A 22,921-nucleotide genomic window follows, 5' to 3' on the forward strand; every position below is an offset into this window, starting at 1 on the left:
CCTATTTTCGACTCAGTGTAAGTGGCCCTCTGTTAAAATGGCACAGTTTGTATGCGGCGAAAATTTATGCGGAAATGCATTTATGTGGCCTCTCGAAGCGACCTGCTAACTAAATGGGGCATACTTTTTGCAGCGCAAGATTAAACTTTTTCTGCCTAGCAAAATCCCCCTGAGTTATCTAGCCTATGCTTCATTCGTCCTCAGCAAGATCTTTAATAATAAAACATGCTTTCTTGCGTATTATTGGAAGGGTGGGGAATACAGCGTTACTATTAATATTATTACTATTATTTATACTCGTTATTATTAGTATCATACTCAGCGTTTCTATTATAATGTGCGGCACAGGATTGATCAGTGTCAAAGAGAACATGGCAGGTGTTGAGTCCGACGACATTACATCATATACCGACAATTGGGGCCGTTGTTGGAAATGTTGAAGTCTCAAATCACGCTAATCTGAATTTAAATTCCACATACATTGCATTAGGCAAAAAACTTTGATCCCTATGAGCATAAAAACGCACGTTGAAGTACATGGCTTGCTTTTTGACATGCTGGTGCGCAAGCCCAGAAATTTGTTGCGCTTCCTTTCGCGACCAGTGACCCAGCGAGCTTTGGATCTTAACACGTCGCGATTTCTTTGTTGCTCGCTGTGGGCTCGAGGCACCGCCTCACTAAGAATTGCACGATCATTGTATACGCAATAAAAGAATCATTCCAGACTTTTCTTTACAGTTCCTATCGTCTCACATGTACCTTTGAATTTCTCCCCTCAGCAACGGTGAATGTCGCTTAAAATGAACAGCCCTTGGTTAGATACGGGATATCTGGCATAGAGAAGAAAGTAGTAACTCATGTGAATTCAAGGAGCACAAAAGTATGGATAATGTTATGAAGAACCAACAATTTTTTCTTTAACCTATCCACTTCACAACATCCAACGACAGGCGCTGATATGTAGATTCTAGTGATCTAAACTACGAGGGGCAGACTGCGTTGCGAGCTGAAGATACACGACAACTAAGGGCTGTCGAAAATATACGCAGCCATTATAATGCCCAAACTTTCCTTGCTTTTTCCACCCACAGTTTTCTATAGCTGGGCGGAAGTATCCAATTTCAGCCACACCAGTGGGGCAACACGCGAGAAAGAGAACGGAACGCTATTGTTTTCGCCTAGGCACGCTATTCTTGAGCGGGGATAACGTGTCGCTTCCGTTCGTCAACATGCACTGCTCTGATTTCATTACCAGGAACTACAGAACTGGTCCTAGGTTGCTTGTCGAATGGGAACAATCTCTCTCTCAACCTTTGTACGTACTCTCGTGTGCACTAAGCGAGTTCTGCTTTCCTATATTTATATCCGGCGGGGAGCTCATCATGTCGCCGTGCACAGGCCTGCTCACTGGCTCAAGCCGAGCCACAATCGCTACCACGTCGCCATGAGTAAGCAATGATAAGATACAGCCCTATACAAAACGGAATTGATAAGAGAATCTGTCAAGTTTACCAGACCAAGATTACTGCAGCTGGTAGCACAGAAATCAGAGAGGCGAAGCGTAGATTTCTCGGCATAATAGTTAACGTACTTTAAGGATGAATGAATGAAGCTAGCTGCAGAATAACAATAGCTGGGAGTGCGTTTCCTAAGCCCTTTCTAAATATGAACAACCCTTAACAGTATGCCCCGGTAGACGGTGACATAACCAGTGTATTCTACTGGTACTTAAAACGAAGTCGAAATCTGGGTAATGAAGAATGCAATTTGAAATTTATCTATCGTAGGCGCTACGTTAGATTACGGGGAAATGAATACAGAAGCAGAGCTAAGCAAAAACAATTGGCTTGCCTTATGTTGAGAACGGGCATACACAGAGTACGCTGAGGCAGGGGTAGTTTGTACTGATGGTATTAGCAAGCGATATTTTGTAACAGTGTAAGGTGCTGAACGACATTACTTGGCTAGCTTAAAAAAGAATCAATAATAAAACTTTCAGTGGTAGTAAGGGCTATGGCTAGCAAAAAGCTTTTCTGGACTCTGAGCTATGCCAATAAATATGCTTTCTATGTTGCTCCACATTATTCACTGCAGTAACTGAGATGGCTGTGACACAATTAAAAGTACATTTGTCGGAGAATGATGCGTAGAAAGCGTTGACGTTCCTTTGCCAGACTAGAGCAACCGTATGCCCCCTTTCTTCAGGTACTGGGAACCTCTTTCTTCCAATGTAAGTGGCATTCAACTACAATTAGAATTTAGGAAAAGCACACTCTGAACAGCATTATTATCAGCCGATACAAAAATACACTTCAGTCAACATACTTTCATATGGAATAACAAGGAATACTCAGTGTTTTCAGTATTTAACGATAAATGGTTATTGTAAAACGCTGAAAATATTCTTTGCAGTTCGTTACTTACAGCGATTAGGATTTCCGGAAGCCAGTTGCCGCTAAAGGGGCTCTGGGAAGGTGCTCTGAATAAAATTACCGTATGCCTCGGATGTTAATGGGCGCTGCTTCATGAATATATTAAGGCAAGCATTGTTTTAATGCGTTTTGCAGCACTTGAGACTTTTGCAGCCAAAATTTCAATTTCTGCGTCGTCGTTCCTTTATCTCTCATCTCGCCACTTTTTGCACGTTGTAAGGTCGGCGTTCCTTTGCCGGCCCCTCGACTCTGTCCCCCGCCAGCTGCCTAGGAGTGCGGGAATTCTCCCGGGGAACGGAGCTTCCTGATCGCATGCGTGACGTCTGAAAGAATCAAGCCAATAACCGCGTCTGATCACAAATACGCAGGACCGTGAGCCGAAGGAGGCTGCCAGCATAAAAAAGTCGCCTGAAAGGGCTCACGAAATCTCGTGAGCGATTTTTTGTTCTCTGTTGCATGCAGAAGTGCAATATTTGGCGCAAGTGTTCATGACGTGTGAGCGTAGTTATTGAAGCAAGTTACGTACTCTCCTCAGAAGGTGTTTGATAGCAGCGCTAAATGTCAGTACATTGTCATGTGCGAGCATCAAAACCTTTGAGCACTTTGGTGCCTTCGAATTGTCATTGATAAAAGCAGGGAATGAAAGAGGCCCAAAAATGAAACCTTGTGGCACATCACAAGTACATTTTTGTTATTTAGGATTCAAGTGCTAAAAGGCTTGTTGTTTGTGTCATGATTGCAATCAACGCTAAAAATATTGAATCGTCGTGTTAGTTACGCCACATTTGCCGAGTTCCGTTAGCGGAACAGAGCACAAGTTACTGTCGAAAGCGTTTTTAATGTATACAGATACGCCTAGTGAAACAGCTATGATTATGAAGGGCGCATAAAGTAAGTTGTGAAAGAGTCAATACAGCTGTGTACTTGGATCTGTTAGAGACGAAGCCATGCTGCGAGGGGACAAGCTATAGTGCTAACATAAAAAAATGTTTTGAGCGGAGCAGAAAATACTTTTTCGAACAGTTTATTTATCACTATCACACTCACTATAGATATTGGCCTTCACCTGGAAGTGCTATTGGGTCACCAGTTATATATACTGGGAAAACTTTTGAAACATTTAGAATATCAATGTATCTGCCAGAAAATAACGTGCCTTTGAATATTCAAGTTAAAAGAATAATTAGGAAATGTACGCTGCCCTGCATTATCTCTGTATTCCAACTGGGCCAACATCTTTTTTCGTGCCCATGACAGCTACAGTTCTTACCACTTCATCAGCTGCTATGTTCGAAAAACAAATTCAGGTTTAATAATCCCACGAATGCTTGATGTTACTAGTTTTAATGAAGTAGGTTGGTCTGCGTTCTGCCCAAAGGTTTTAAAAAAATTCATTCAACTGATCGGCAGTTTCGGTTGACAGGTCTTCAGAAACGGTGTTTTCTTTCACCTATTCATGTAGCCTCTCCTATTTTCTCACAAAGAATAAGAAGATTAGTGTAATAAAGTTTCTGGGATTTTCCCATCACTGGCACATATTTATTTATACTACTTATTCTGCCCTAAGAAATAGCTGTTCGTTATCTTGTTTTTGAGTTCATGGTAGTGTGAGTTCTTTTTTCCCAAAATTGCAAGTATGTCACCAGTAATCCAGTAACATATGGCATGTTCATATTTGCGCCTTGAGTTCTGTCGCATATAGTTGGTAATTGCATCTGAAATAGCGATTGCAAACGTACAGAATTCTGTTCGAACATCACCATAGAGCAATTTTTTCGAAATCACCACTTGCAAGCAGATGTCTAACACAAGTGTAGTCAATCAGAAATAATACAGCGGAGCAGTTATGGCGGTTTATCTAAGAAGGGACGTAAAAGTTGAACAGCGGTCAGTAATATTCAAGGAGCAAAACACCAGGATACACGTGCGTGTCGCGGTTACATAAGACTTGATCAATAATAGTTGCAGATTGAGGAGTGGTTCTATTAGGAGTCAGAATAGTGTTTTGAGATTAAAGGATTTCAGCAAAACTATGTAATACTGCCAGTTGCCAGGCCAACCTTAAAGTAAGCAACTATAAGTAGTGAGTTCTTGGGATATAGGACAGGGATCAAAACTGTCTCAACATAAGATACGAATTTTCTGGTACAGGAGTCTGGCAAGCGAGAAACTACGTCTACAATGACATGAGTCTTAAGTAGAGCAAGAAAATGCTTTCGTAGATCTGAAACTTCGAAAGGAACCAGGGAGCTGTTGATTTGCTGTGGTGCTCTTAGTAAAAAAAGCGAAGCCGGCATCAGGCGCGGTGCTTTGTCTTGGTAAAGATAGCGCTTTGAAGCCAGGAATGCCCTGATACTCCTCTTTTTATTTTCACTAGTCTTCTGTTAGAGTGATAAGATCGCATTGAAGAGAATGCTGAGGTAAATGTCTTGTAAGCGAGTCTAAGCTTTATTCAGGGTGCAGATGTTCCAGTAAAAAATTGACAGGTTGTCATAGTCTTGCCATTTAACGTCGATTTCTTAAATTGAAACAGCAATGATTTTAGATTACCCGAGCCAGATCTTCGCTACAGGCTACATGCTGGACATGCAAAGTTTCTGTTTCGAGCATCAAGATTTTACCACCTGGTTACGCGTGTAAACTTTCCAACTTTCCACCATTTTTCTTTTTCAGCTTTAAACGCTTTCTGCAGCAGGAATTCGTTCGCAGGACACCAGTGGTCGTTGATAAAAACTGCACCGCCATCCACAAAGCCAAAAAGTAAGCGTCCAACTGTTATTTTTTTTGCGGTTTTCTGTGGTATATTTCATACCTGGTAGGAAGCAAACTTTACAGTGGAGTTTGGCTTATTTTCATCTTTTGTGGCAACACAGTGCTTATATCTTCAACACCTGCTGGATATATATTCGACACCACTTTTCAAACTTCAACAGATTTGTTCTGTCATTGAATGCAGATCTTCACGTGGTACCAGATGGGCCCCACTGATTCCTAAGTTACGTCCACGACAGAAGCCACACATTTCTCACGGGCACGACACAGGAAAAATGGACGAACCTCTAGCGCGAACGTAGGTAGCATGCGGAGAGAAGCTGGCCTGGTTTAAAAATAGCACTTTGTGCCCATGTTCACTCTGGCGTCTTGCCAACCAAAAATACAAAACAAAACTCACTCCACATGCTATTCTTGGAAGGAACTATCCTAATAAAGTCAGGCAAAGAAGTATTCGCTCATAAAGAAGTCAAAAATTTCCGCATGGTTTAATTAGTTATCTGGTTGACTAGGGCGAAATTCAGTGCTATTTCTATTCTTTAAGAGTGATTTTCCCGCCACGCGCACTTTGGCGGCCGGAGCACTGATTTGCGGTCTATGTGCGACACACACAGCTTCCTTGAAGTTCCCCGATGCATCTACAACATTCCTGCCGTGCTTTAAAAGCTACAGATAACGATATCGGTAGCGCCAGCGGCAAGATTTTCATGGAGTCGGCAACGCCCATTACTGTTCAGTTACCACTCCGCCTAGCTTATCTTGTGATTTACCGTATTGTCTTATTGCTGACCTTCGTTTTTTCTTATTAATGCGTTTTCACTGGTTAACGCTTTTTAACAGAGGCTTTGTCAGGTTTACCAGTTTTCCTGTGAAAACAGTTATTTCATAATAAAATGAAGATATGACTGTGTGAGGTTCACAACAAATTCTCAGGGGGTGTTGGAGTGCGGTACGTGTGCCGACAGTGGTGCGTCGACAGTGGAGGGCTGTGCGGGCCAGCCCAGCGTTGCGCGTGTGCGCGTGCGAATGGTGTGTGCGAGGCGACGGCGACGAAGAGCGTGGCAAGCACGAGGAGTGGAGAGCTGATGTGTCAGAAAACCGAGGTGTGAAAGGAGACAACGCAGCGGAGATTGGGTCATTCAAGCGTGGAGGTGGTAGCCGTCGGACGTTGGGTCCGTGCTGCCGGGGACCTCCTTTGGATCACCGACGCAAGCCTCCTGCGTTCCTTGCCAGCGTGGAGGTGGCAGCCGATGGACTGAGGGTCCGTGCTGCCGAAACGCACTCTTGGATAGCCTGCTTTAAGCCTCTGGCGTTTCGGGGCGCCGTCGACGGGTCCTGGCGACGATTCTCTCGCTGCTGCCAAGTTCTTCGGGCTGTTGACGGGAGACCAGCGGCGTCTTCCTGCAGTTCTCTCCGCTCCTACCACCACATGGCTCCCTTCCGCCGCTTCCTTCGACGCGTTGCCAGCGACGAACCGCACTACATCCGCCCGCGTCCGTTCTGTCTGCAAGGCATCCCCGCTTCACCTTGTGGGATACACTGACATCCCCTCCTCGTCCCCCGCGCCTGCGGCGATCGTGACTTACACGGGCGCGCTGGCCACCAGGAATGTGGAGAGAAGGCACACCTGCGACTCTGCTTATTTCGGCCCCAGCACTGATGTGACGTCACGGCAGCGCGCTGCCTTCTGCGGAGAGGGTAGTATGCCTAATCTTGACGGCAACGATTTGCTGCTAGGGAGGAAATGACAGAGGGGATAAAAGGGGGACGCGCGGCGGGAAGGGAGTCTCGCTGCCGGACCTTGACCTAAGTGCCCCAAGGGACCCCTTCCGCTGTGTCCGGCCCCCGAACACCAACGCCAGACGACGTCAACGACCTGGTGAGCTGCTGAACATCTATTCTACGGATAGAACATTCTTCCGCAGTGTGGTTTACCTGGCTGTTAGGATAATAAACTATTTCCTAACGTACCCTGTCGCTGCCTATTTCGTCCGGACCTGCCATGGCTGCGACTCTGCGCCACGGGTTGGGGAAACGTGTTGCGTACTTGAATAAAGCTTGCATGTAGCTGGCCCGGAAGCTCGCCTTCCCGGCCGGCTGGACGCAGACTGACCCTATAACTTGGCGCCCAACGTGGGGCGAACTAGGCAATGGAGCAGTGACCTTTTTTTTCGAGCGAACGACTGCCGTCGCCCTAACAAAGGATGACAGCCGGTGACCTGACTTTCAGTCTTTGTTCATGCTGTCAGAGCCAGCGGCACAGAACCAGGGCTCCCTACTTGACGCGCCTTTGGAAGGGTTTGAATGTGTGAATCTTGGGCGTTCCACGCTGAATAGCCGAGGAGCACCCACTGACACGTTGGCAGGACTTAGACCTGGCTTAGGGGAGTCCACATCGGGCGCCTCGCCGCTCCGCGACGCGAAAAAAGAGGCACCTAGGCCTCATCATTCGACGCCATCAGCTGCTGCGCCCAACTCCGTGGGCGTTAGTCCGCAATCATCCGAGGGGCTCTTGCAGAACGCAATGCAGGTTATGCAGAGTCTAGCGGGTATTTTGAAAAACAATTTGCGAGCCCCGGCCCAGTCACCATGTGTTAGCATACACTGTAAAAAAAAATGGTCCGCAGTACAGAGAAACCCGCTGGTAATGCGTTGCCGGAGGGTTTTCCGCAACATGAGGTACGGACTAAATGTCAGAAACAGAGACTCCGTATGACGACTGTCACATTCTTGGTAACGGAAAGTCACGCCATGCTATGCACGAGACCGAAATCGTTTTTTCACAACGAATGCTTATGTTTTGTTCTTATTGAAGTTTCCGCAATGTGTATGCATACGTCCTCCGTTTACTCGGAAGTCATTTCATCTAGAGCGGAAATTATCTGTATTGTATTTATGTACTTTCTGTAGTACATGAACATGCGTCTTCGTATAGCTTCTGCCCGCAATGTTCACTGCAGATATAGCTGTCCAGGTGCCGAAGAAATAAGAATTATGTACAAGGCTTTCCTTTACGCATATTATGTAGTGCATACGTACAAAGAATGCAGCTTAGAATGAAAGAGTGGTAAGTGTTTGGGTGAGTACAAGTACATACGTTTTATTTTCATGGCAAACTACACACATTGTACATCTGCACATTGCTGTCGGATCCATCTGAAAAGCATAAAAAAAAATCCTCATTTAGTGGTCACACAACAGCAAATATAAATTTCACAAATACATTTCAACCATCCGCTATTGAACAATCGGCTTTCGTAGAAGCTTTCAAAAGCCATTCACCGAGAACCAACCCGTTATAATTTATTGCCCAAAATTCATTTCTCATAACAGTAAACAGTAAAAACCACAGGTCCAGAAAGAAGCAGACAAAATGCGCTTTCCCGGGCGGAAAGCATACAAGACAGCATTACACCTGTCAAGAAACACACCCAACGAAAAGCTCATGCAGCTTGGCGTCAACAACACCTTCCTAGAACTGGTGGAAGCGCAACGAAAATCGCAAATTAAAAGACTAGGAGGGACCTACACTGGGAGAGCACTGCTCGACAGAATAGGCTGCGAATACATCGACACAAAGCGGTACGAAGACATGCCTACCGAAATAAGGAAAACATTTTATGTCAGACCCATTCCAAAGAACATGGACCCCAGGCTCCACGAATGCAGAAGGCAGGCCAGGGCAGAACACATTGAAAGAACACTAGCGGGGAAGGATAACACCTTCTACACGGACGCAAGCGCTATGGAAGTAGCGAGCGGCAGAAGCAAATACATAGGTACGGCAGTGGTAGTAAACAAAGATGGGGAACTAACCTCCGGGGCATCCACGGAAATCTGGAGTATAACGGACGCCGAGGAGTTAGCCGTGGCGCTGGCGGCAGCAAAAGGATATAGGGAGAACAAATCATTGAATATTCTCACGGACTCGAAAGAGACCTGTCGAAATTATACGAAGGGCAGAATTAGCAAAGCTGCTCTTAAGGTGCTCAGAGAGTGCAACCTCTCAGAGAGCATAACAGTCCAACATAATTTAATCTGGATACCTGCGCACGAGGGCATAAGGGGCAATGAGGCGGCGGATGGTCTAGCTCGAGCTTTTTGTTTCCGAGTCGGACAGCAGCAGGAGAGCCGTGGTCTGAGCGCCATGATCCTCGGGGAGAGCTATTCAGAACTACTCCAACATCACAGAGGGGTGAGATATAAATATCCGCCCCCGCATAAAGCACTAACAAAGGAGGAGGCAACAGATTGGCGTAGATTACAAACAGGTTCCTTCCCCAACCTCTTTATATACAACAAGATGTTCCCAACGGAATATAGGGGCACATGCCCGTGGTGCGGGGCCACACCCACACTATTTCACATAACATGGGAATGCGAACGAAACAACGCATTCCGAGAACACAAACCCCCGAGTGCGGAGCACTGGGAGAGCCGGCTCGTCAGCTGCGAGCTCGCCGTCCAAAAGAGGATGGTAGAGCACGCACGGGATGCAGCCAAACTCAGTGGAGCCCTGGACTGAGGGACCACCCTTTGCTGAGGAAGCCTTCCCTGCAGCGCAGCGTGAAGACAGCGACACGCGAAGCAAGCAAGAAGACTTCTGATCGCCTAAATACTTATGATTCAATAAAAGTTTTCCTATCCTATCCTATCCCGGGCGGCACTGTGCGCAGGAAAGTCTTTACAGTTGCTTATCATTTTGTGCAAATAGAAAGTAGCTCAGGATGGGGGCCAGATGCAATTCAATGCAGGTGCCTTTCTGTACATAGTACTAAATGCACAACTTAGCGAGCAAGGAACATTGGTAACATCTGAAAAAGGTGGGAGACGCTTGCCGAATTTATCGTCCATTCAATTTGTTATAGGCAAGACAAGACGAAGTGAAAGTCCCCGGGCATGCCCGTTGCGGCAGATTATGACGCTTTTTATTATGGCATTCCAATATCTCTGCAGTGTGCCTCACAAGGAACGGATGCTCAAGTTTCAAAAAAAGGGCTCTTGGCAGAAATTTAACCAAAGGCCGTTGCCATGTGAACCTTTTTAAAATGATGACCCAGAAAGACGAAGTGTCCTCATGTGTCCGATGCAAAATAAGGATGAAGGCATGAGTCTTTCTGCTTTTTGAACAGCTGTGATAAGTTTTTTACTGGTACTGCTTGGTGCAGCTTCAGTCTCCTTCTTGACATTTTGTGAAATAATTATATATCTGCGAAAGATCTCGCTAGCAAACATTTTGGCACTAATGGAGAAGCAAAAAGACCCATGTCCTAGGCCTTTTTTTGTGACACTAAAGGAAGGCTTGCCTTTTAGAGTCATTGATTACGAAGAGGTCCATGTGGCAACAAACTTTGAGAGAATTCCTTCAAGGGCTCTTTGTTCTCATGAGGTGCCCTGTAGATATACCACAACACCTCAGTGAGCTGTTACCAGCCCTGTGAGTTCACTGTCACTTGACATCAAGGGTATGTACTTTTCCTCGCCACATGCAGCAATGATGTATATGTCAAGAGAAAGCATAAAAGATTTCTAAGTGCAATCCTAGATTGCTTGCGGAGGAAAGCACAAGAGTGGCCATGCTCAGCTGTTACCTTTGCTTCTTGCTCGAGTTCTACAGTGAGTGCTACGTAATGCAGGTGTCTGCATCAACTCATATTTAACACCCGTCCTGTGCGACCTCCATCTTGCTCTACATGACAGGCAACTTTATAACACCCTTCATGCAAAGAGTGTCATCAGAATCGGTGTGTCCTGTCAGTTTCCTGGTCCTGTGGTTTGTGCTGTGTTTTCTACTCTTAAATTATTTACTGCCTTCATTCTCCACTCCATGAAGCCTGAATGTGCTACACAGGGCTGCTCCACGCGTTGTGGAGCAGCCCAGTGGCCATTTTTTTTCATACGTCGGAGGCACTCAGCTCGAAAGCCATGCTTACTATATTCAGCAGACAAGGGTACATGTGAGACACATCATTAATAACTAATTCTCACAGTGGTATCTGGTGCAAGAATATCTAAATACTACTCAATTTTTGCTTAAGTTTTCAGATACGCTCTTAGATTAAAAACATAATTTGGCTACATTAGCAGAAGCACAGCACCAAGGTACTCACCAGTTACCTGAAGCACTGTACGCAAGTTCTCGTGCCATCATGAATACAGCACACTGTCCACGTCTTCATAATGCCATGTCACTCCAGCACTTCGGTAGCAAAATTTTCCTTTAAAAAAAGTAGTTTTGTTTATGTTAGACTGGTCATATTTAATTTTACTATATACTATGTACTTCTCATTGTACTGCCCCAGACTAAAAAATACCAATGATCACGCTTTGAATTATGTCATATGTGATCACCAAATTATGTGATCACCAATATGTTCTTAGAAATTCTGATTGAAATAAATCTGACAAAATATTATTTCAGAAAATGTGGCACAAGGAAGAAGGACGCTAGCTAGATAACCTGGACGAATGTTTTCAGTTGCATGCAGCCACCGGCACCATTGCACACAAAATGTACAATAAAGTGGGTTTTACCTTTCCGAATAGAATTTAATGCTGCAAAAATTTAAGTAAAAAAAATTCAACCTTCCATTCCACATAAAGGAAAGAAAATTCCTCTCGTTTTTTCACAAGCCTCTGCAAGTACACAATTCAGTGAATCTACTCTGCAAGTACTTGAATCTATCGGCACGAGACAGGGACGAGAAAAGAAACAAAACAGGCACTGACTCGCAACTGAAGTTTATTGAAGTGAACAGATTATATACAGAAAAGCCACACGCCACAAACTACACAATTACACATAAGCTACATCACAACATAAGTAAAAGATTGCCCTTAACATTCCTCTCATCTAGACAGTCCAACCCGCTGCATGTTAACGCTATAGGCAGCACTCACACATTCGTCACCGAGTCATAAGATGTGTCTAGCCTCGATAATTTTTTGGTTAATCTGCTGTGAACGTAGTGCCAAAATGCGTGTTGCCGAAAGGAATGGCTAGCAGCCTTCACATCCCTTGTAATATGCAGATAAGTTACAACCCATACCAATATTCAAATACCTCTCATGCTCCTGTAGTCTTACATTGATACACATTCCAGTTTCACCAACATAAACCCAACCACATGATAATGGTATGCAATGCATGCAATGGTTGCAAGGCACATATATGTTGCCACGTTTCACTCGACACATGTGCTTTTCCCTAACGAAATTCACAAAATTATTAACAATTTTACAGATTGTAGACAACTTATTAGGGGCCGAACACACCATTTTTACGTCATACCTTCTGGCCACAGTTTTCAAATTTTGCAACAATCTGCAACAACACAGTCAGTCTTTTGGCATCTCACTGGCTGGCCCCAGCCTGATCATGCCAGTCCCTGCGAAGGGGTTTCAGCTTTTAACATGCTAAAGGGAAGAATGGCACAGCATCAAGTAACGAGGAAAGCAGGACAGCACACCCACACACAAGTGCCAACCCTGGAGCAGATACAAAATCCAAGAGCGCGTGCTTGACATTCAGCGTTGACAGTCAAGGAAACGAGGAAACACGGATTTGAACGCTAAAGATTGAACGAGCCCGATCCTTGGCTGCCAACGCTGAATGTCAAGTACACGCTCTTAGATTCTGCATCCGCTCCAAGGATGGCACTTGTGCGTGGGTGTGCTCTCCTGTTGTCCTCGTTACTTGATGCTGCGCCATTCTTATCTTTAGCATGTCAGACCAACTTGCCCAATCTTCTATGCTCAGCTTTAACAATTTATCGCACGCTTCTGCAATAGCATGGTTGGGAAATCATGCTTTCATTAGCCTTAAAATCTTCTCTTGGAAACCAGTTGTCACGCTGTAAAAGCATGGCTTCACCAATACCGAGCCTAGACTTGACGACGCAATGCTATCTTTCACTAGCTTAGAATCGTTCGACCAACAGTCAAGTAGCTGCTTAACACTCCTGGGTGAATATCGCTAGCACACATGGCGTGTGCAGAACATCAAGGTAAGGTTCAGAAACCGCAGCTCTTTTTGTTGGGACATTTTCTCCAAGGTAAACTTAAGACAAAGGCCTTGCTCCTTAAACAAGTTCACAATATGTACAGGTCCCACACTATCACAACCTTTGTAAAAGACCAGAAAATCATAGACGTAGCGAAAGATTTCCCCCAGCCCATGCAATTTCTTGGCAATCATTCCTTCCACCCTGCTTAAGAGAATATTGCTTAGCACAGGGGCAACCTTCGAATCGATACATTTAGCAGACTTTTGAACATATGCCGCACTGCCATACTCCACGAACATGCTCTTCACTTCAAATAAAAGGAGGCAAGTGCCAAAAAAGACATGTTACACACCCATTCCTAAACACGAGCTCATCGTTGTGCTCTGATATACACATTCATAAGCTTTTCACAAGATCTTCATACGGGATAGAATAAAATAGTTCTACATCGACATTAATCACAAGACAATCCGCTGGATTGTCATTCTTAAGATACTCAACCACACTGCGAATTGAGTACAAGAAATGGATCTTCAAGATGCGAAGTAGACAGATGCTTTTGCAAATAACCAGAGATAATTTTGCATGAATCCTTTTCTGAAATTTATCTGAAGAGCATGTTATTGAATAGCATTTATTTGAAGAGCATGTTTGTAGAGTAGTGCAGTGCGGTATGTGTTCTAAAGTCTCGAATATGTAGTGGTTCAAAGGTTGACCTTGTGCTAAGCAATATTTTCTTGAGTAGGGTGGATAGAATAATTGTCTAGAATGTGCATGGGCTGGGGGAAAAATCTTTTCCTATGTGGATGATTTTCTGGTCTTTTATAAAGGTTGTGATAGTTCGGGACCTGTACATCTTCTCAAGTTGTTTAAGGAGCAAGGCCTTTATCTCAGGTTTACCTTGGAGCAAATGTCCCAAGAAAAAGAGCTGTGGTTTCTGGACCTTACCTTGATGTTCAGCACACTTCATGTGTGCTGGCGAGTGTTAAGCTGCTACCTGGCTACATGTCGACCATTCCAAGCTAGTGAAAGATAGCATTGCACTTTCTAGCGCGGGCTCAGAATTCATGAAATTATGCTTTCACAGCATGACGACTAGTTTCCAAGAGCAGATTTTAAGGTTAACGAACGCAGGATTTCCAAACCTTGTTACTGCAAGAGCATATGATAAATTGTTAAAGAAGCTGAGACAGTTTTGCGGCGACCGGCACAATCTGGCTGGGGCCAGCCAGCGAGATGCCAAAAGACCAGTTGTGTTACCGTATGTACATAAATTGTCGCAAAATTTGAAAAATGTGGCCAGAAGGTATGATGTAAAAGTGGCTTTCTCGGCCCCTAATACGTTGTCTAAAGCATGTAAAATTTTAAGAATAATTCTGTGAATGTGGCTCGAGAAAAGTACACGTGTAGAGTGAAATGTATATGTACCTTGTAAAATGAATGTGGTATCAAATATTATTATCTTGTAGTCTGGTTTACGTAGGTGCAACTGGAAGGTGTATGAATGTAAGACTACAGGAACACAAGAGGGTAGGGGCTTGGCTAGGTGGTTGGGGTAACTCTGCTGTACACTGCACGGGATGTGAAGTCTGCTACCCTTTCCTTTTGGCAACACGCATTTTGGCAGTAAATTCAGAGAGATTAAATGGGAGATTATCGAGGCTAGACACATCTTATGACTCCGTGAAGAATGTGTGTTTTGTCTATCGTGTTAACACACAATGAGTTGGACTACCTCGATCAGGGAAATGTTGAGGGCGATTTTTGACTCATGTTGTCCTGTATGCTTATCTGTAACTACATGGTTTATGGTATTGCTTGGCTTTTTATATATTCCCTGTTCACGCCAATAAACTATAGTCGCGAGTCAGCACCTGTCTTGTCTCCTTTCTCATCCCTGTCTTTCGCGCTGGTGGATTCACCGCAATGGCTCACCTCTGCAGAAATCCAAGGCATGACATTTTCCTCTTCACACTCGTGGTTCAGCGCATAATACGGCAAAGGCTTTTCAATTCCAAGGAAAGTTCATGGCTCCATTGAACACTGCCTCCTGCTTACAAGACACAGAGCAGCAATCATTGTAGATTCTACCTGTGACACAAAGAGCAAAGTTTTAGTTTGAGTGGACTAAACTAGGAAAGCAGCACAATATATCTATAGCCAAATAACTGAACTGAAAGAAATAGAGGGTAGTGTAATAGTGAACACACTGATATATTGCAAGTGAGATATATGCTTAATATATTGCAATATCCAACACTGCTACCATTGCCTTAGCCAACTGCTTCATAAATAACAATAAATGCAGTATCACAAAAATACTGATAACGTACTATGTGCTAATCGTAGCAGTGCAGGTTCCATGAACAAAAAAGGGCCCAGTGCTGACTGTCGTTCCCACAGCAGCCTTGTGACCAATGGCCGGTGTAAAGGAAAGAGGAGGAATGACTGAAAAGAAAAAGAGCCAGGGGGAAGGAAAATAGGTATAGAAGGGCTTAGGATATCATAGGCAAATATGGTTGTTTAGACAGTGAGCACAAAATAAACATTACCACACAAGTAAAGACATACAAGACCAAACATATATATCATTATGCAGAGTGGCAAACTTGATGCCATTTAGCCCAAAATATGTTTTCAATAAAGTGATTATAATTATTAATAGAACAACTGACCGAGTGAAACCATAACAGGGATGAACAAGGAAGTTGTTAATATTCTGGCAGAAATTAAAAGAAGAAAATGGATCTGGCCAGGGCATACAATGCAGAGAATGAATCACCAATGGTATCTTAGGGCAACATAATGAATTTGATGGATTTTAATGGCACAAGGGCATCTGTGGCCAAAGAGTGCCTTAGCACAAGTTAATTTCGTCTACTCAAGGTGAAATCAGAGACCCATTTCCCAAGCATTTCATTCCAGATAAGCTGAGCACCACGCCAGGAAACAGCTTGTGCATTGTATCGCAACAAAATGAATTTCATCCTAAGGAAAATATAGCAGGAGATAGCTGATTATAAGCTCACTAGATAAGATTAGGTGATTTCTGATAGTGTGGCATGTAGCTGGAGCAAGACACAGATAATTAAACTGGAAAAGGCCATTGTCCTAAGGTGAATGTAAACTAAGCAATGAGGATAATGAAATTCGCTACACTAGAGCTGTTAAGAATCAGCTCAAGTTCCATGCTTCAAGATGATGCAAGTTTGCTCAGTGAAAAGAAATCATAAGTTCACCCAAGAATTGGTATCTTGGCGGTATCAGGCTGCAGGTGCAGATGAATTAATCCTGCCTCAGAGAAGAGCTACATAGAGCACAAAACATTTTAGGCCAGTCCTACACTGACAGCTGTTAATAACGATTTTAAAACTGTTTTTCATTGCACAAACAATAATACCAAGTTTGTGTTGGTCATGTGATTATGTTACTGAGGCTCTCCTAAAAATTCTAGCCAGAGCTAAAATACAAGCTGTCTCAACTAAGTTTTTATATCAACAATGAGAACATAAACACATGCAGATTATTCAAGTAGAAGTATTATTCTTCATGACGTGCCCTACAAATTTTAAATTATACTGAAAAGTAATAGAGTGGAGTGCTTGTGCCAAAAATACTAAACCTCAACAACAAAGAGAACACAAGATAAAGGCAACAACATATTGCCCAAAATTTAAATGTTTGACAGAACAAATATGAAAAGAAAACCTCTCCACAACTGGAACCAAACAGCGTGATACCGAGCACACATTTGAAAATTGTTTCATCCAAATCCCCAGTCTGGTGCTCCAGCACTCTTCAGCCAGCATGTCATGAAATGTACCATAATTCTGGTAGCTGTAAAGAGTATACAGCTGATCCGGCATTTTGATATGTGAACAGTAACCCTCAATGACCACCAGGCTGAATACTTTCAAGAGGCTGTTTTAGTAACAAGACTGCAGTGAAACACTTAGCAAGTTATGCGGGCGTAATAATGCAAACCGTTAATCTGAGAGTTCGCTACCACGCAACTCTGTAGTAACTCCTACAGTGTTGCAATCGAATGAAAAAAAGGACTGCCTATTATACAAACAAAAGTCAAGAGGCTGCAATGCAAGGCCACGACAGAAGTGCTGCAATACAGCAATAGTGATACAATGTACACTTTAAGCAACACAATGAAACATGATCTTTTATCCTTAACTATCAGAATTTAAATATTTGTTTTCCTTGCTCTCTTGCAAAATTAAGTTTATATCGTGAAAGCGCTCGAAAAGACAAGGATACAGAAAGAGATTTCCACACAGTGCGCTTACTTCCAATGTCTTTTTGAGCACATCCACTATCTAAACATGGTAACCCAACTAGTTTAAACGCTGTCGTTATTCCAAAATTAAGCCTTTCACAAAGTGGGAGCCCCTTTCCCCATACAAGGTGCACCATAACTAATCCAACACTTTTTCATCATATGTTTTCTCTGAGAATAAACACTGTTTGAAGATTTTGCAATAGTACTTGTCTTTTCGATTCTACGAATGTATCATGCAAGTGTTCAATGAAATGACCATCTGCCTATCTTGATCATTGCTCAAAATCAGGGTATAATGCACCACGAAGGGCAGGCTCTGCTTGATTTTTATGTTTTCCTAACGAAGCATGTATGTGCAACCCTTCTGCTGGCTTGTATGCAGCAGGTTTGTCTAGCTAGGCGAACTGTGGTTTTGCTATAAAGATGAAATGGTACTTTGGAAGTGAATGGTTTTCTAAAATGCATTTAACATACATACCGGGGCTTTAACAGCGCCTGGTGTAAGCAACATCAGTGGGGGGACCGCAGGAGTGGCCTAGTGGTCCGAGCATCTGCCTCGCAAGCGGTAGGTGTGGAGTTCGATCCCCAGTGCCATCGGGTAACCAGCGGTGATACAATGGGTCGTTTCAATGGCCAGTTTAAAACTTGAAATAACCATGCTGCAATATATACAAAAAATGATTTGTGTGCTCTCTCTTACATGACATAGTTAATCATATCATAGTGTTGGTAGTACACAAAATGCATGTGTGGAACATATACATGCACTGTTTTTGTTCACATCTTACCTGCTATGTGCTGTTATGGCATGTTATGTGCTGGGAAAGCAACAGATAGTGAGCAATGTTGTGTTGCAGCCTTTCTTCTGATGGAATTTGAATCATGTGAGGTGCAGCTGAAAGAAATTGTTTCATACATAAGTATATTTCATGTAACACAACAAAAAGTGCACAGCCCCATCATGAGTTGTGGTTTAAACCAACAGCGAGCTTTTTACTACTCTAACATATGATGCAAGTCAGTGATGCTGGAGGCACAAAACTAAATACTGTGAGGTAACAAGAGCTAATATGGACAATCATGCCTTTAAGAGATATTGTCAATATATATTTTCCTGAATGAACTAAAGTTATCCTTAGAAGCATTCAGAGGAAGATAATTTTGCTAAATGCCTTTTGCCAGAATAGGCCTTTTATGAACCAGTTGCAAATGAAAAGAATAACTTTAGGACCATGCTATGCATGGTCTAACGCCAAAGTAGTTGCATAAAAGCAGTATACTATGCCCCTAGTTTTATGGTGGGCCTGTACTGCACAATTTTCATGCAAGGTAGTGGAAAGTATGTGCCATGAAACAGACCTCTGCTTGCTGAAACTGGCAAATAAGTACTGGGTTTTTAAGGCAGGAAAAAAGTTACATAGTTCCTTCTGCAGGTTTTGAACTTCAGGTTAGTTATTTGAAAAATATCAATCCCTGAACTGCAATGATTGAAGTTTTTAGCAAATAACATTTCCATTGTAACAGTGGAAACGCTCTTTTATATGAGGAACGACTTTTCAAAAGCCTGCGTTTCATGGTGGCTGTCAAGTAGCCCTGATAAAGAGAAACCAGTCACGACACACAACCAAGCCCCCGTAGCACATTTTCAACTATACCCTCATGATATAGCTTTAAAGTAAGTGTTAAGCAATACAAATACAAATCCCTCGATTTCCTTCATGATTTATCACTGGTGTATACATACAAAGATAACCGTACAAGATGTGGAGTGCATGGTACAGAGAGAGTAGGCAGATGGTTTCTTGACACTCAAAAAGTGAACAAGGGAAGGAAAAATCTCAGGGTGCTTGCCGTTTCGACAAGACAACTTGTTTTCGTCTGGGGTCAACATATACAGAGGAAACTTAGAATCAAGTACAGGGTTGTCCACTCTTAGTGCGAACACGCGAGCACATGGCTGTGCTCTTTGGGCCACTGTGTCTGACATTGCCACACATCGAAGTGTAACATGACACGAAGCACCACATCCAGGTGCATCTCCTCTTGCGCCATTTTGCAGCGATGAGTGGCTGCGCCGCACACAGTGGACCTCTAAAGAGTGCGGCCATGCGCTCACATGTTTGCACTAAATGTGGCCAGCTCTGTACATTCCGGAATTGGCATAATTATTTGAAAAGGCCTTGCACATGGTCAGAGGTTTCCCAACCCACATTTTCCCCTCCTTTCCTGCTTTCTTTAATTTATTGTTATACTTTAACCTTACGCCCTGCACCTCCTGACATCACTTCTCGGAACCTTGGCTGCCATACTCCTCCCCCTCCCCCTTCTTTTTGCCTTTTCTCCGAACCTGCCCTCATTTTCTCTTTTTACTTCAAAATATTTTGCCCCCCCACCCCCCTCTGGTATTTTATTCTGCCATGCTCCTTAATTCCTTTATCCTAGTTTTTCAGGAAAAGGCAGCCAGCCATACCAAGCCACCTGTTGTGGCTGGACATAAAGCCATTTAAGCCCACTATCCACACTCCATACCCCGAGATTCGTTTCTACTGAATTGGGCTTTTTTGTTTTCACAGTTTTGCAGGTCAACCGGTTAATCTTCTTTAGCAGCTATCATGCCTGGTCAAGGTTCATGCTCCCCATTGTAACGCCCTTCCCATATCGCACCCTCGTCCCACACAACAGGCCTGTCGCCTCGAAGTGAAAACCTTATTTAAACCCCACCAATGATGAACACTTAGCCAGACAAAGACAAGTCCTCTTGTCGAAACGTCGGCAAGCACCCTGAGGCTTTTCCCTTCCTTATTCAGTTTGTGAGATACCAGGGACAGGTGTTCAAGCAGCCATACCACACTAATACCCCTGTCACACGGGCACCGCAAAGGCCTTTGAGAATCATATCCAAAGGCGTAAGGAGTGCAGCTACCCGGTAAAAATGTTGCGCCTTTGTCGCTAAGGGCCTTGGAGGCGAAGGCGCTCAACCGAGACCTTCGGAGCCCGAAGACGCGGCATTCGAGAAGCTGTGATCGCAGTACCATCCAAAGTCAAAAAGTAAAAGCAATAAAAAAAAATACATAAGCTAATAATGTTTGAAAACATTTTTTTCAAATACGAAAGGTGTGTCTGGCTTTGGTTTTTGTACGGGTGTTTATGTTTTATGTTCAAATTTCAAGACAGTGAAAGTGTTGCGCGGCAACACCGAGCGCCCATGGAGGCCAAGGCAATACACGTACAAAACCTGTTCCTGCTGATGAGAGTAGCTGTTGCAGTACTTTTAAGGAAGCAATCAGAATAAAAAATTGTCAAAGCTCAACGAATGAACAGAATACACCACTTTAATTTTAGAACACTCACTTCAGCCACCTCGAGTATAGCAGCGGGTGCTAAGCCTGAACGACTTTCACCTTTGGGCTGCACCGTGTAGCTGCATCGCTGCTCCGTTAAGCTTTCGCTCCTTTGGTGAAAAATGGTGCCTTTGCTGGAAAGGCCTTCGAGGAATGCCATGTGGCAGGGGTATAAAGCAGTTTTTTTACTGACACGAAAGACTCAGTGCCTTTAGTTCTGACAACATTCTGAATCATGCTTTTGTGGCTTAGCATATCAGAATACTGGACATGACAAAATCAGCTAATTAGTGGGGGCTATTATTTGCTATAGGTAAAATTATAACATTCTCCTAAAATAATGAAAAGAAACCACCAGCACTCACATCAATGTACAATTTGGCTGTAACATACTGACATGACAATCTAGTTAAACGTAAATTCTCTTTTCGCAGTTCAAAACTGCATGCATTATTTCTAGAAAGCGCGAAAACAGAAGCTCATACATAGTGCCAAAGAAAAGAGTGCATAATAGTACAACTTATGAGGTGTTTATCGGCAACTGCAATGAGCAAGGCTATGTTAATGGCAATCCAGAGTTATTATGTGTCTTACGAGCGCATGCACTTGGGAGGTGATAGCAGCTGTGGACGCAGCTGTCCATCGCAGTTTTGAGTCTGTCGAGATAACACATGGGGTAAGGTATTCCCTGTATTGCTGCCAAAGGCAAAATCATCAGCGAGTGGAGTTGCCTTGCTATTCACTGTCAATATCTACTGCTCAATGTAAAGGAAACTAGGGCATAAAACATACAGCATTTCATATTATGCTTTGGCCAAATGCAGTGAGAATGAAACAGACTAGAGACTTCTCTTATGACGTTTGCACTCTTTACTTTGCACCAGAGGAAAATAAATTTATGTACAGTTGACCTACTGCTTGCCACAGTCCTAGAAGAAATGAATCCAGGTCTCAGAAATTCTACCGAGAGAATACTGATGCTGCATGTGCATTTCTCTGAACTGTTCTGAAATATGTAGAAGTTACCAATTTTTTTACTACCTGATTACATACTGTAATCTTTGCAAGGAATATGAGGTTAACGGACTGGGAAAAAATGTCAGGAATGGTACCTTTGGTACTGGGCACTTGGACAAACAAATGACCCACTGGGCGTCCCCAGGAGCTCTGCTACCAGGCACCCCTGGCAACAGTAGTCAATTTTCCAGATCCAAAGGAGCCATGCGAATGATTGCCGAAAAGTCAAGTTTAAGGACAGCAGATGCATGAACACAAAACAGTTTTCCAACTTTGTTTCAGTGTGATAAATGGTTTCAAATGTCTAGACTGTATCTGGTAGTACACAAATTATCAGAACACCATCTCCCGCTCAGAATCATCTCAAAACACATTCGACACGCAGTACCAACATGGACAGTTCGTGCTTAATTGAATCCAAAAGTTTACGCTGATCGACCAATATTACTCTAAATAGAGACAGAAAGCGCATGCACGTTGTACTGATGTTATCGTGAACATAACATGCGACGAGACGCAGGGTTACAATACAAACAAAAAACCGCTTTCAAAATTTGAGAACAAAAGGCTCACCTTCTCACAAGTTCGCCAAACCGGAGACGTTGCCGAGTGGCTGCCGCCAAAGTCACTCGCAATGCACAGAAACAATAAAAATGCAGTGCCGCTGACTTTCCTTGAGCAATTCCAGTCGACTGAACTTCCAACTGTTCGCACCGACTACCTCTGCAAGCATGTCTAAAGGTTAGCGGCGCAGCCATTTGCAATTTACGGAGCAACACGGGAAATTCATAGAGCCATTCGCGTATTCGCGCTCAAGCTCACGTCGCTGATGTCGCAAAGGCGCACAACGGCAAAAACATATAAGATGTATTTAATTTTACGGTAGCTTTTTTAGCTGACAACCTGAATCGTTTGATATATTGTTTTTTCTTTTCGTTGCATGAACGTTACTACCACCAGCGGCAGCGCAGCTTGGCCATGGCTAGCCATGGCGAAGTCGAAGCGCTAGCCGAGCCCGCAGTCGGAAACATGTGCGCAGTTAGCGCAGTGTGGAGTTGAAT

The 22,921-nt window shown here is 43.6% G+C and overlaps 2 long non-coding RNA genes across 3 annotated transcripts; both read right to left on the reverse strand.

The window, feature by feature from the left end:
• Positions 1–8,282: 8,282 nt before the first annotated feature.
• Positions 8,283–15,487, reverse strand: LOC144100241 (uncharacterized). Its single transcript, XR_013307566.1, has 3 exons — positions 15,147–15,487; positions 11,315–11,422; positions 8,283–8,360 (listed from the first exon to the last, which is right to left on the reverse strand). It is a non-coding gene; the product is annotated as an uncharacterized LOC144100241 (long non-coding RNA).
• A 79-nt stretch (positions 15,488–15,566) lies between these two features.
• On the reverse strand, positions 15,567–22,594 carry LOC144100242 (uncharacterized). Of its 2 annotated transcripts, XR_013307568.1 has the most exons (5): positions 22,434–22,594; positions 21,956–22,026; positions 18,291–18,397; positions 17,981–18,161; positions 15,567–15,659 (listed from the first exon to the last, which is right to left on the reverse strand). It is a non-coding gene; the product is annotated as an uncharacterized LOC144100242 (long non-coding RNA). The 2 variants fall into 2 exon arrangements; XR_013307567.1 differs by lacking the exon at positions 22,434–22,594 and having other exon boundaries at positions 21,956–22,160.
• Positions 22,595–22,921: the final 327 nt, after the last annotated feature.

The sequence above is a fragment of the Amblyomma americanum genome, chromosome 8 (genome assembly GCF_052857255.1).
Source record: "Amblyomma americanum isolate KBUSLIRL-KWMA chromosome 8, ASM5285725v1, whole genome shotgun sequence".
In the NCBI taxonomy this organism is placed as follows: Eukaryota; Metazoa; Arthropoda; class Arachnida; order Ixodida; family Ixodidae; genus Amblyomma; species Amblyomma americanum.